The sequence below is a fragment of the Panthera leo genome, chromosome E1, assembly GCF_018350215.1.
Source record: "Panthera leo isolate Ple1 chromosome E1, P.leo_Ple1_pat1.1, whole genome shotgun sequence".
NCBI lineage: Eukaryota > Metazoa > Chordata > Mammalia > Carnivora > Felidae > Panthera > Panthera leo.
Window position 1 is genome coordinate 46,848,139 of NC_056692.1, and position 12,437 is coordinate 46,860,575.

The 12,437-nt window shown below is 38.8% G+C and overlaps 1 protein-coding gene across 2 annotated transcripts in view; it reads right to left on the bottom strand.

Moving 5' to 3' along the window:
* The window catches only part of SMURF2 (SMAD specific E3 ubiquitin protein ligase 2), a 116,931-nt gene that overhangs the window by 56,180 nt on the left and 48,314 nt on the right, over nt 1-12,437 (bottom strand). The window lies entirely within an intron of this gene.

The window sequence follows — 12,437 nt, forward strand, 5'->3', positions numbered from 1 at the left end:
GCTTTTATTAAAGACTAGCAAAAGACAGCTGAACCAGTGGTTCCAACTTTAGCAATGATCACTCATAACAGCTGACAGCCAGAAAATTTATAAATCTGGTATTCTAATAAGGACCAACTTCCAATCAATCTTCCATTAAGATTTATCTCAGAGCAGCTCAGTGAAAAGGGGAAAATAGTTCCAAGAAAAAAATAAGCAAACTCAGGTTGACATATACATTTTTTAATGAAATAATTTTATACTGAAGATCATAAATAAAATAAAGCTTTCTTGATATAGATGAGATTTTTTTAAAAATAACATTGTTATTTAGTCTCCACCTAACTCCACAGAAATTTTATAGGAGAGATAAATTACCTTCTTCTAAATCATCACTCAATGACAAGACAGATTACTGTATCTACCAAAAATTAAAAGTTAATACACTGAGTAGATATCCCAAAGCCACATTCTCTGGATTACCCTGCATGAAATTATTACTCGTAAGGTGATGGATGCACAACCTTACGAATATATTAAAACCACTGAATTGGAGGTGCCTGGGTGGCTCCGGTTCAGGTGATCTCGTGGTCCATGGGTTCGAGCCCTGCGTCTGGCCCTGTACTGACAGCTCAGAGCCTGGATTCGGATTCTCTGTCTCTCTCTCTCTCTGCCCCTCCCCTGCTTGCACTCTGTGTTTCTCTGTCTCTCTCAAGATAATAAATAAACATTAAAAAAAAATTTTAAAACCATTGAACTGCACATTCTAAAGGGGTGAATTTTATAGTTTGTGGTTACATGTCACTTTAAAAAATTATTGCTTATATAGAGTTATAAAATTAACTTGTTTAATTCAAACTTGTTAAAATTGAAGGGAAAACATCGATTTCTGTATGGTTTATAACTTATAAAATATCTATACATGTAATATTTGGTTAATTTCTACCCACTTCTACTCGGTTGAAATGGTCTGGAAGTTTAGTGTTATTTAACATAACAAACCTTGGGAATAAGTCTATATATAACTAATCACTCTAAAAGTTCAAATAAAGGGGAGCCTGGGTGGCTCAGTTTGTTAAGCCTCCAACTCTTGATCTCGGCTCAGGTTATGATCTCATGGTTCATGGGCTCTGTGCTGACAGCACGGAGTCAGCTTGGGATTCTTTCTCCCTCGCTCTCTGCCCCTCCCCTGCTTGCATGTGCTCTCGTTCTCTCTCTCTCTCTCTCAAAATAAATAAACTTTTAAAAAAAGTTAAATAAAAATTATTTTAAAGACAGATGCCGGGCACCTGGGTGGTTTAGTGGTTGGTTTAAGCATTTGACTTTTGATTCCAGCTCAGGTCATGATCTAATGGTTCATGAGTTCAAGCTCTGCATCTGGCTCTGCACTGTCAAGCAGAGCCTGCTTGAGATTCTCTCTCTCTGCCCCTCCCAATTCTCTCTCTCTCTCTCTCTCTCTCAAAATAAGTAACTTAAAAAAAAAAAAAAAGAGAGATGCCATTGGTAAATGAGTAAAATTATTAAGTAAGTACAAGATAGTGATTTAGTACCCAGAGTCATTTAGGCCCTGTCTTAGAAACAGTTTTATTTTTAAAAACATAAAAACTCAAATATGAAAACTAAGAGCCGTAACTGAGAGTACCAAATCACTAATTGGATTTAGAAGAACTTCTCTCTAATCTTCATTATCACCACATAAACCGTACAGAATACTCAGGATCAATACATTTACAACACATATATGAATCCAAATTCTAATCTTCAGTACTGCTGAGGTAATGACTTTTTTTTAAAACCACCGTCCGGGGGTGCCTGGGTGGCTCAGTCGGTTAAGCGGCCGACTTGGGCTCAGGTCACAATCTCGCGGTCCGTGAGTTCGAGCCTCGCATCGGGCTCTGGGCTGATGGCTCAGAGCCTGGAGCCTGCTTCCGATTCTGTGTCTCCCTCTCTGCCCCTCCCCCGTTCATGCTCTGTCTCTCTCTGTCTCAAAAATAAATAAAAAACGTTAAAAAAAAAATTAAAAAAAAACCCACCGTCCTATGATTCCAGAAGTGAACTGATTTCACATCCTGCTTTAGAGAAACCAAAAATATATGCGAATTCTCCAACTTCTTATTGCTAACCCTACAAAGTTATGTTTTGATACTCATTCGTTTTGTCTTCCTTCTGCTTATAATATCCACCGTCCTGTCTCACACTGTCCTTCCCCCTGTGTTCTAGATCTTATATGCAAATCACCACTTTCTCAGGGACCTGTTCTCCCGTCTCCTCTACTTATGGCCTCATCAGCATTTAAACATACTCTCCAGACACCATCCTACTTCTCCTTCAATGTAACTACTTAAGGGGCGCCCGGGTCGCTCAGTCAATTAAGCATCCAACTTTCACTCAGGTCATGATTTCGCAGGTTCATGAGTTCAAGCCCAGAATCAGGCTCTCTGCTGTCAGCACAGAGCCCACTTTGGATCTTCTGTCTCCCTCTTTCTCTGCCCCTCCCCTGCTCACACGCATTCCGCGCCTCCTCAAAAGTAAATAAACAGTAAAACAAAATTATAAAAACCCAACAGATTTCTGTATATTGATTTTGTATCCTACAACTTCACTGAATTCATTTATTAGTTCTAGTTTTTTGGTGGAGTCTCTAGGGTTTTATATATATAGCTATCATGGTATCTACAAATAGTCAAAGTCAAGGTTTTACTTTTTCCTTACAAATTTGGATGCCTTTTATTTCTTTTTCTTGTCTGATTGCAGCAGCTAGGACTTCCAGTACTATTTTGAGTAGAAGTGGTAAAAGTGGACACCCTTGTCTTATTCCTGAGCTTAGAGGAAAAGCTCTTAACTTCTCCCACCCCCGCCTCAGGACCAGACGGACCTAACAAATATACACAGAACATTCCATCCAAAAACAACAAAATACACATTCTTTTCAAGTGCACATGGAACTTTCTCCAGGATAGACCAGAGGTTAGGCCACAAAACAAGTCTCAATAAATTCAAAATGACTGAAATCATATGCATTTTTCCTACCACAGCAATAGACATCAATCACAAGAAATAATCTGGAAAGAACACAAACATAGGGAGGCTAAGTAACATGCTACTAAACGATGAATGGGTCAATCCAGAAATCAAAGAGGAAATAAAAAAATATATGGAGACAAATAAAAGTGAAAACGCAATGGTCCAAAATCTTTGAGATGCAGCAAAAGCTGTTCTAAGAGGGAAGTTTATAGCAAAACAGGCTTACCAAAAGAAACAAGAAAAGTAAACAACCTAACTTTATATGTAAAGGAGCTACAAAAAGAACAAAGCCCAAAGTCTGTAGAAAGGAAATAATAAAGTTTAAAGCAGAAATCAATGAAAAAGAGACTGAAAAAAAAACAATAGAAAAGATCAATGAAACCGGTAGCTGGTTCTTTGAAAAACAAAAACAAACAGTACTTTATTTTATCTGGATAAAACTTTAACCAGATTCATCAAGAAAGAGAGAGGACTCGGGGCACCTGGGTGGCTCAGTCGGTTAAGTGTCCGACTTCGGCTCAGGTCATGATCATAACGGTCCATGGGTTCGAGCCCCGCGTCGGACTCTGTGAAGACAGCTCGGAGCCTGAAGCCTGTTTCAGATTCTGTGTCTCCCTCGCTCTCTGCCCCTCCCCCGTTCATGCTCTGTTTCTCTGTCTCAAAAATATATAAACATTAGGGGCGCCTGGGTGGCGCAGTCGGTTAGGCGTCCGACTTCAGCCAGGTCACGATCTCGCGGTCTGTGAGTTCGAGCCCCGCGTCAGGCTCTGGGCTGATGGCTCGGAGCCTGGAGCCTGTTTCCGATTCTGTGTCTCCCTCTCTCTCTGACCCTCCCCCGTTCATGCTCTGTCTCTCTCTGTCCCAAAAATAAATAAAAAATGTTGAAAAAAAAAATTAAAAAAAAAAAATATATAAACATTAAAAAAAAAAAAGAAAGAGAGAGGACTCAAATAAATAGAATCAGAAATGATGGAGGAGAAATAGCAATGAATGCCACAGAAATACAAAGGATTCTAAGAGAATATTATGGAAAAATTTTATGCCAACAAATTGGACAACCTAGAAGAAATAGATAAATTCCTAGAAACAAAGAAACTCCAAATCTGACTCAGGAAGAAATAGATATCTCAACAGATGAAGTACTAACAAAATTGAATCAATAATCAAAAAGTTCCCAACAAACAGAAGTCCAGGTTTCACTGTGAATTCCAGACATTTAAAGAAGAGTTAATACCTATTCTTTTCAAACTACTCTAAAAAACAGAAGAAGAAAAGCTTCCAAATTCATTCTATTAGGCTGGCATTATCTTAAAACCAAAACCAGATAAAGACACTATAAAAATTAAAAATTAAAAAAAAAGGAATAACAACACTATAGGGCAGTATCTCTGATGAATATAGATGCAAAACTCCTCAACAAAATATTCAAACCCAACCCAACAATACATTAAAAAAAAATCATTCACCACAATCAGGTGGGATTTATTCCAGGGATGCAAGGGGCAGTTCAATATTCACAAATCAGTCAATGTGATCAATCACATTAACAAGAGAAAGGATTAAAACCATACGATCATCTCAATAGATGCAGAAAAAGCATTTGACAAAGTGCAACACCCATTCATGATAAAAACTCTCTACAAAGTAAATTTAGACTGACTCAACTTCTTCACTTCCCACTAATGCCTCAATTCATTAACAATCTGGCTTCCTCTGTCACCATTGCCACTACGTGGCTTCTCCAAAGCCCAGGGGACATTAATTACTAAATCCATCCAATGGACAACTTTCATTCTTTATCACACTTGACACCTGAGGAGATTTGCCATCACTCCCTCTTCTGGAACCCCGCTTTTCTTTTGGTTTCTGTTTAACACCACATTTCACCTGGTTTTATACCAGGCATAAAATACATTCTAAATCCTCTTTGCCAGATCGTTTTCCTATATTCCATCCACGGAAGTTGAGGTTCTTCGGGATTTTTGCCCTGGATCCTCTTCTACTCTATAACCTGAGAAGCACAGATGCCCATCTCTGCAAACCTTGGAATTATATGTAAACTGTTATATGTATGTGTATTTTTCTGGGGGAAGAACCCACATTTTTCCTAGTAGAAAATTCGTAGCTTAACAGACTAACAAAGCTCTTTCTGCTCTCTAAAAAATAAATTTGAAGGGGCACCTGTGCGGTTCAGTTGGTTGGACGTCCAACTTCAGCTCAGGTCACGATCTCATGGTCCATGAGTTCGAGCCCTGTGTCAGGCTCTGAGCCTGGACCCTGCTTTGGATTCTGTCTCCCTCCCTGCCTGCCTGCCCCTCCCCCACTCATGCTCCCTCAAAAATAAACATTAAAAAATTTTAATAAAAAATATAAATAAATTTGAAGAGCCACATTTCATGCATTCTCCCTGACCTTTACCATTTTAGTGACACCTAAATATTAAGACCCAAACTTAACTCTCTCCTGAACTTCAGGTCCACACAAATTAAATATGCCCCCAAAATAAAATCACCATCTCTCCCTCCCCAAAAACTGCTCTTCCGGTTTACTTTCTTTCAATAAACATCCTTGCTTTTAACTCCACTGCTCCAGTCAGAAACCTCCATAGCAACCTTCACTACTCCTCCCTCTCCCCACCTCCTGGCAGATACCAATTCTAATCAATTCCACCTCTGAAATATCCTTCATCTGCCCACTTCTATTACCAGTGCCACCACCCTTGTCCAGGCCACCATCAACTAGTCTAGGCCACTAAAACCAGCCTCCCAATCAGTCCCCTGCCTCAAGCCTCCACCAGTTCTTTGCAATGGACCCAAATTTTAAAAATACAATTAAGGCCTTTCATACATGTCCCATCCTCCTAATAACATTCCAAAATACCCTTCAAAAATTCCTCAAAACTATCCTTCCATCTGTGCTCTGGATATCACACCCAACCTACCACTCTGGAGGTAGCTGACCTCCATCTTCAAAACAGTCCCAAGGTTCTTGGGCCCAAACTTTATATTGGTTAACAACGCCCTTCAGGCCCTGGCTCCTGCTTACCTCTCTGATCTTATCTTTCATTACCACCCCTCCTCTCTAACCTAAGTCCAAGATCCAACCACACTAAACTTTCACTTTCTCAAACAAACTCCATCCCTCACCCAGAGAGTCATATGCCATTCCCTCTGCCCGAAACATTTTTCCCAGGCTTCTTCACCTAATCATCTCAAAAGGGAAAGGAAACCTTTTAGAACATATTCCTCTCAACCCTCCACCCATTTGTATTTTCACAGAATCCCCCAGTTATAACATGCACTCCTCACACTTCATTATAAATGCTTAAGTTTAGAATACCACTTGTGACTATGGGTGTGGTAAACACCATACAGCATAAATCAGGTCTGCCTCAGTGGCGCACAAGCACACATTGCACCAGTTATTTGATGGGTGCTCAATAAATTTACTGGATGAATGAAACAGACTCTAAAATAATCTAAAATTTCATTGAAAGGAGGACTTTTTATGTGACAGATAAATTAATCCTCAAGTAATCATAATTTTAACTTGTGAAATTTTATTTTTATCGTTTCCTTTTATTTAAAACAAAGTAGTCAGATCATATTTGACAAATTTTCTTTTAAAAATCATTAAGATATTGTTAATATAAGTTTCAAAGGTCAACTGAAAAATACAAAATATAATTTTTTTTTAACTTTTTTTTTTTTTTTTTTTTTTTTGGCACAGGGCACACCTGGGTGGCTCAGTCGGTTCAGCAACCAACTTCGGCTGAGGTCATGATCTCACAGTTCGTGAGTTCAAGCTCCGCATCAGGCTCTGTGCTGACAGCTCAGAGCCTGGAACCTGCTTTGGATTCTGTGTCTCCCTCTCTCTCTGCCCTTCCCCTGCTCACGCTCTGTCTCTCCTTCAAAAATAAATAAACATTAGGGGCACCTGGGTGGCTCAGCTGGTTAGGCGACTGACTTCGGCTCAGGTCATGATCTCACAGATCCTGAGTTCAAGCCCAGCGTCGGGCTCCGTGCTGATAGCTCAGAGCCTGGAGCCTACTTCAGATTCTGTGTCTCCCCCTCTCTCTACCCCTTCCCTGCTCATGCTCTGTGTCTGTCTCTCAATGATAAATAAATGTTAAAAAAAAATTTTTTTAATAAACATTCAAAAAATAAAAAATAAACCTTTTTTTTTTTTTTTTTAAAGTTTACTTATTTGAGAAAGAGTGAGAGTGCACGAGGGAGAGAAGCAAAGGGAGAAAGAGAATCCCAAGCAGGTCTCCCGCTGTCAGCACAGAGTCAGACACGGGGCTCGATTTCACAACCAGTGAGATCATGACCTGAGAGGAAACCAAGAGTCAGATGCTTAACCGACTAAGCCACCCAGGCACCCCACGAAAGAATAACTTTAAAGTCAGATTCAAAGTTAAAGATAAATTGAATTTTAGTAATCCAGAGACTAGGAAGCCAGTACCAGGGTTCCAGAAGAAACAAGATTAACTTAAAACATAAATATCAAGATTGGTCAGATTGCTAACTTTAACACTAGACCTCAAAAGCATCAGCCAGTTTTTGCTTCAACTGTTTTTATACTCTAAAAGCAAAAACTCTCATTTGCAAGTTTTAAAAGAGAGACTGTTAAACATGATTTGAGATTTGGTAATTTTAGCTATTTGCATAAATAAATAATTTTCACAGCTAGAAGCCTTTTCTGTACTGTTCTTTTTCTTGGGAATGTATTCTGCGTACTAGAACCACAGCCTATTGCTCTTTCCATCTTCAGTACCAATTATGAGAGCTCAGTAAATGCTCAATGACTTGGTGAATTTCAACAAGACAGACTCCTCTCTGTCACCATAACAAAATCTCAACCAAGGAGGTATGTATCAGAATCTCCTGGGAAATGTACATACAATATTATAATGTAATTTTATGTTTGTAACATAATTTCATAATTATATTGATATGAATTTGTATTTGTAAACCTATCCTATTGTGAAGCATAAACTATAGTAAGTTGAGCCAAGACTGGGAATCCTGCAGCTAGGGAGGGAGGGGTACCACTACGAAGGAAATCTTATTTTTGTTTTCTAAACAATCATTACAGGAAGAGAGATAAAAATAATGTTGAGAAATGCTAGACTAAGTTACAGGAAGGGACTAGCAAGAGAGACAACTTATAAGCTGGGAAGGCCTGGAACAAAGGCTAAGGAGTACAGACTTTCTCCTAGACAGTTATCAATATTTCAGTATCTCTCAATGTTTAGTAAGCTTTCCATTGAAGTAATACATATAGGAAAGTGAAGAAATCTTAACTATATAGTTCAATGAATTTTCACTGATTTCTGTACTAAAAACATTATACTGGACTCCAGATATTTAGCAGTCATGTATTAATTTTGATTAATGCTAACTACAAATGTGGCATTATTAAGCATAGTACCGTTACTCCAGAATCCACTGGGGACCAGGTCTCACTCAATCTGTAGATTTGCACTAGATTAATTTCACTAGACTACTTTGATCACGTTATTACCCTTCTCAAATTCCTTCAAAGCATTCCTCATTCTTAAGACTACACACCTAAAACCTAGCCTGTTCTATTCTGCTCACCTCTTCTGCAGATAAATGGTTTTAAATCAGTAGAGGAGGTGTTCAAAATAAACTAAGATGAGCCTTGTTGGTGTCCTGGTCCTATTTCACAGGGAAGCAGATGTGATCATCTTGAGATGCTTAATAAGAAGGTAGCACTTCCTATATCATTCACTCTTTCAATATTTCCTAAGCACCAACTTTGTGCCAAGTGCTATGATAGATTCTGCAGATACAAAGATAAGTAAGACCTAGTACTCTGCTCTCAGAGCTTGCAGGTCAGATATAATTCCTATATCGTGCCACCAATGCCCGCCCCCCTCCTTTAACATTTACTTATTTTTAATGTTTATTTATTTTTGACAGAGAGAGAGAGACAGAGCATGAGCATAGGAGGGGCAGAGAGAGAGGGAGACACAGAATCCGAAGCAGGCTCCAGGCTCTGAGTTGTCAGCACAGAGCCCGACGCGGGGCTCGAACTCACAGATCGCGAGATCATGACCTGAGCCGAAGTCGGACGCTCAACCGACTGAGCCACCCAGACACCCCATCATTTACTCATTTTTGAAAGACAGAGCCTGAGTGGGGGAGGAGCAGAGAGAGAGGGGGACACAGAACCCCAAGCAGGCTCCAGGCCCTGAACTGTCAGCACAGAGCCCGACATGGGGATCGAACCCACAAACCATGAGATCATGACCTGAGCCGAAGTCGGACGCTTAACCGACTAAGCCACCCAAGTTCCCCATCAATGCCCTTTTTTTTGTTGTTTTCTCAAGAAAGGACTTTAAATTTTGAAAAATCTCCTTTAGTATATTTGATTTGAGGCAGTGACTGGAGAAAACCATTTGCAGAAGTGCAGATGCAGTAAATATTACTGTTTAAATCAATATTTTTTTTATGGTTGGATAGGAGTTATCTATATGCAACACACCATGTAGTAATATCAGAGTAAATCCCAGCTGTAGAAACAGAATGCTATTGCTGTTCTTACTGAGTTGTACTCATAATGAATGGCTGTCTATGCTTAATCTGAGTAAAACTCCCAACTGTTCAGTATCTTCTTGCCAAAAATTCCCCTTCCTCCTCCAGATTAGAGCTGCATTCCAATTACACTGCCGACTGGAATGAAACTGCTTGAGAGAAAGAAAAAACCACTCAGACATCCCGTCTTCTGTCGCCCCACGAAAACAGATTTTATAATACTGTTCCTGCAACTCAAAAGTTGTACTATTTTTGAACAGAGTAGATTTCTCTGTTTTTTTTTCCTTGAACTTATATTATCATTGTAAATTAAAACTGAAGTTCAGGATAACAATCCTATACATATACCAACAAGATGGCCTAGTACTGTAAAAATGTCTACTAATACGCACCCTTCCTGATGGCTAGCACATGACAGCAATTTAGATTTTCCTGCTCCAAGAAACAACCTCTACCCCAACTCCTACACATGGAATGAAAAGGAAATTTAAGCTCTTTAGAAAACTCATAAACAAATTTTTCCATGTACGTATTCTACTTATTGCTTTAAACAGGAGCACTAACAAAGATTCACATTCAAGAGCATTATTACAAAATGCTGCAATGAGCAAAAATGTCAGCTACAACCCTATGCACATAACAAAAATGAAACAGTTAAAGATGACAAACAGCATGCTGCAATATTATTACACATCCATTAAAATTATGTAAATATATTTATTGACAAGAAAATATTTCTTGAAAACACTAAAAGTCAATTTACAAATACATTTAATAAAATATAATTTTAGCAAGGAATATAAGAAGATTAGCTAACACTGAATATTTATTACTGAATATTTACTGTGCGAGTATATGCCAACTATTCTGTGAAGAAAGTGGTATTATTACCTACATTTTAGAAATGAAGAAATGGAGATTCAGGCATAAAGACTTGCCAGAGATTACAGTGTAAGTACTAGAGTTGAGATTCCAACTCAAACAGACTAATTACAGAATCCAGTCTCTTAACCATCATATATAAAATGAAACAGTCTCCCAGGTTACTTCTTCCTTTATAAGGGAACTTAACGCTGGTTAAAGCAATTACTGGCGTGATCCAAGTTCACAAAATGGTCAACAGAAACTTAGGATGCAAAAGGGCCTTCTCCAAAAAAATTAGCAATTTCCTTCTTTCAACAGATATATAACAGTTTACCTATACAGTCATATTAGACCTGCTTTTAACTAAATATCTTGCCACAGTGCCATTTAATCCAGGAATTTTAGGCAGTTTGTTTTATGCATGTTACAAAACAAACTGGGCCACTAAGTTTACCATAATATACTTAGTACCTGGCAGGTAGTTCATGAAACTAGTGTATTAGATTTATTAAAAGATAAAGGTTCTACTATAACAAGGTAAATATTCTTGCTTAAAAAAACCAAACTGTCAGCATTTAAATATTTCACCAAAGGCAAAATGGGTTCTCAAGTGAACCAATTAAAGGCAACCTTTCCAGCTCACTCATACCAAACAACTTTATTTATTTTCTTTATTTTTGAGATGGGGGAAGGGCAGAGAGAGAAACAGAGAGAGAATCCCAGGCAGGGTTCACACCGTCAGCCCAGAGCCGGACGTGGGGCTCGAACTCACAAACCATGAGATTATGGCCTGAGTCGAAACCAAGGGTTGGGCACTTTAGCTGACTGAGCCACCCAGGCGGCTCAAACAACTAAAACAGTTTTTCTTGTAATTTCAAACATATGAAGATTTTGGTCAAAAGAATTTTCCAAAGAAGTGTATTTTAACCGAATAAAACTGAAACAAGATTAGGGTGTACAAATAAACTTTTTAAAATTTAAGTGCAAGTGGGGTGCCTGGGTGGCTCAGTCGGTTGAGCATCGGACTTCGGCTCAGGTCATGATCTCACAGCTCGTGAGTTCAAGCCCCGTGTCGGGCTCTGTGCTAACAGCTCAGGGCCTAGAGCCTGCTTCCGATTCTGTGTCTCCCTCTCTCTCTGTCCCTAACCCACTCGCATTCTGTCTCTGTCTCTCTCAAAAATAAATAAACATTAAAAAATTTTTTTCTTAGTTCAGGTTGCTATAACAAATCCCATACACTGGGTGGCTTAAAATAACATTTTGTACAATTCCACAGGCCAGGAAGTCCAAAATCAAGGTGCCAACAGATGTGATGTCTGGTGAGAGCCATCTTCCTGTTCTGTAGACAGGAAGACACCTTCTTGCTTTATCATCAGATGGCCAAGAGAGGTATCTTCTCTGTTGAGTCTCTTCTTATAAGGGCACTAATCCCAATCATGAGGGCTCTACTCTCATGACTTAATTACCTCCCAAAGACCCCACCTTCAAATACCATCAAATTGGGAATTAGGCCTTCAACATATAAAATTTGGGAGGACACATTCAGTCTATAACAAAGTTTCTGTACTTAAGCTTTCAGTATGTATCGATAAGTGAGTCTCAAGGTATATGTCTAGCCTCACTCTTCTCCCAAGCTCCAAACCCACATTTCAATTGCCTACCCCACATACCCACTTGAATATCTCACTAGCACTGAAAATTGTATTTATTCAAAATTGAACCAAACAGCTTCCCTACTGAACCAGCTCTTCTTCTTTTTGACCTTCCTAGTTCTGTGAACTGTACCACATTTCCAATAATCCAGAAAGCAAATGTCTCTTTTATCTCTCCCTCTCCCTGACCACTGCACATCTAAAGCAGTTGCCAGATTATATCTGGTATCATATACAGATCACTCTGCCTATTTCCATTTTCAATGTTCACATTTAAGTAACACATCTAAAGTATTTTTTAATTCTTTTTTTAATTGTTTTTTAACGTTCATTTATTTTTGAGAGAGAGAAAGAG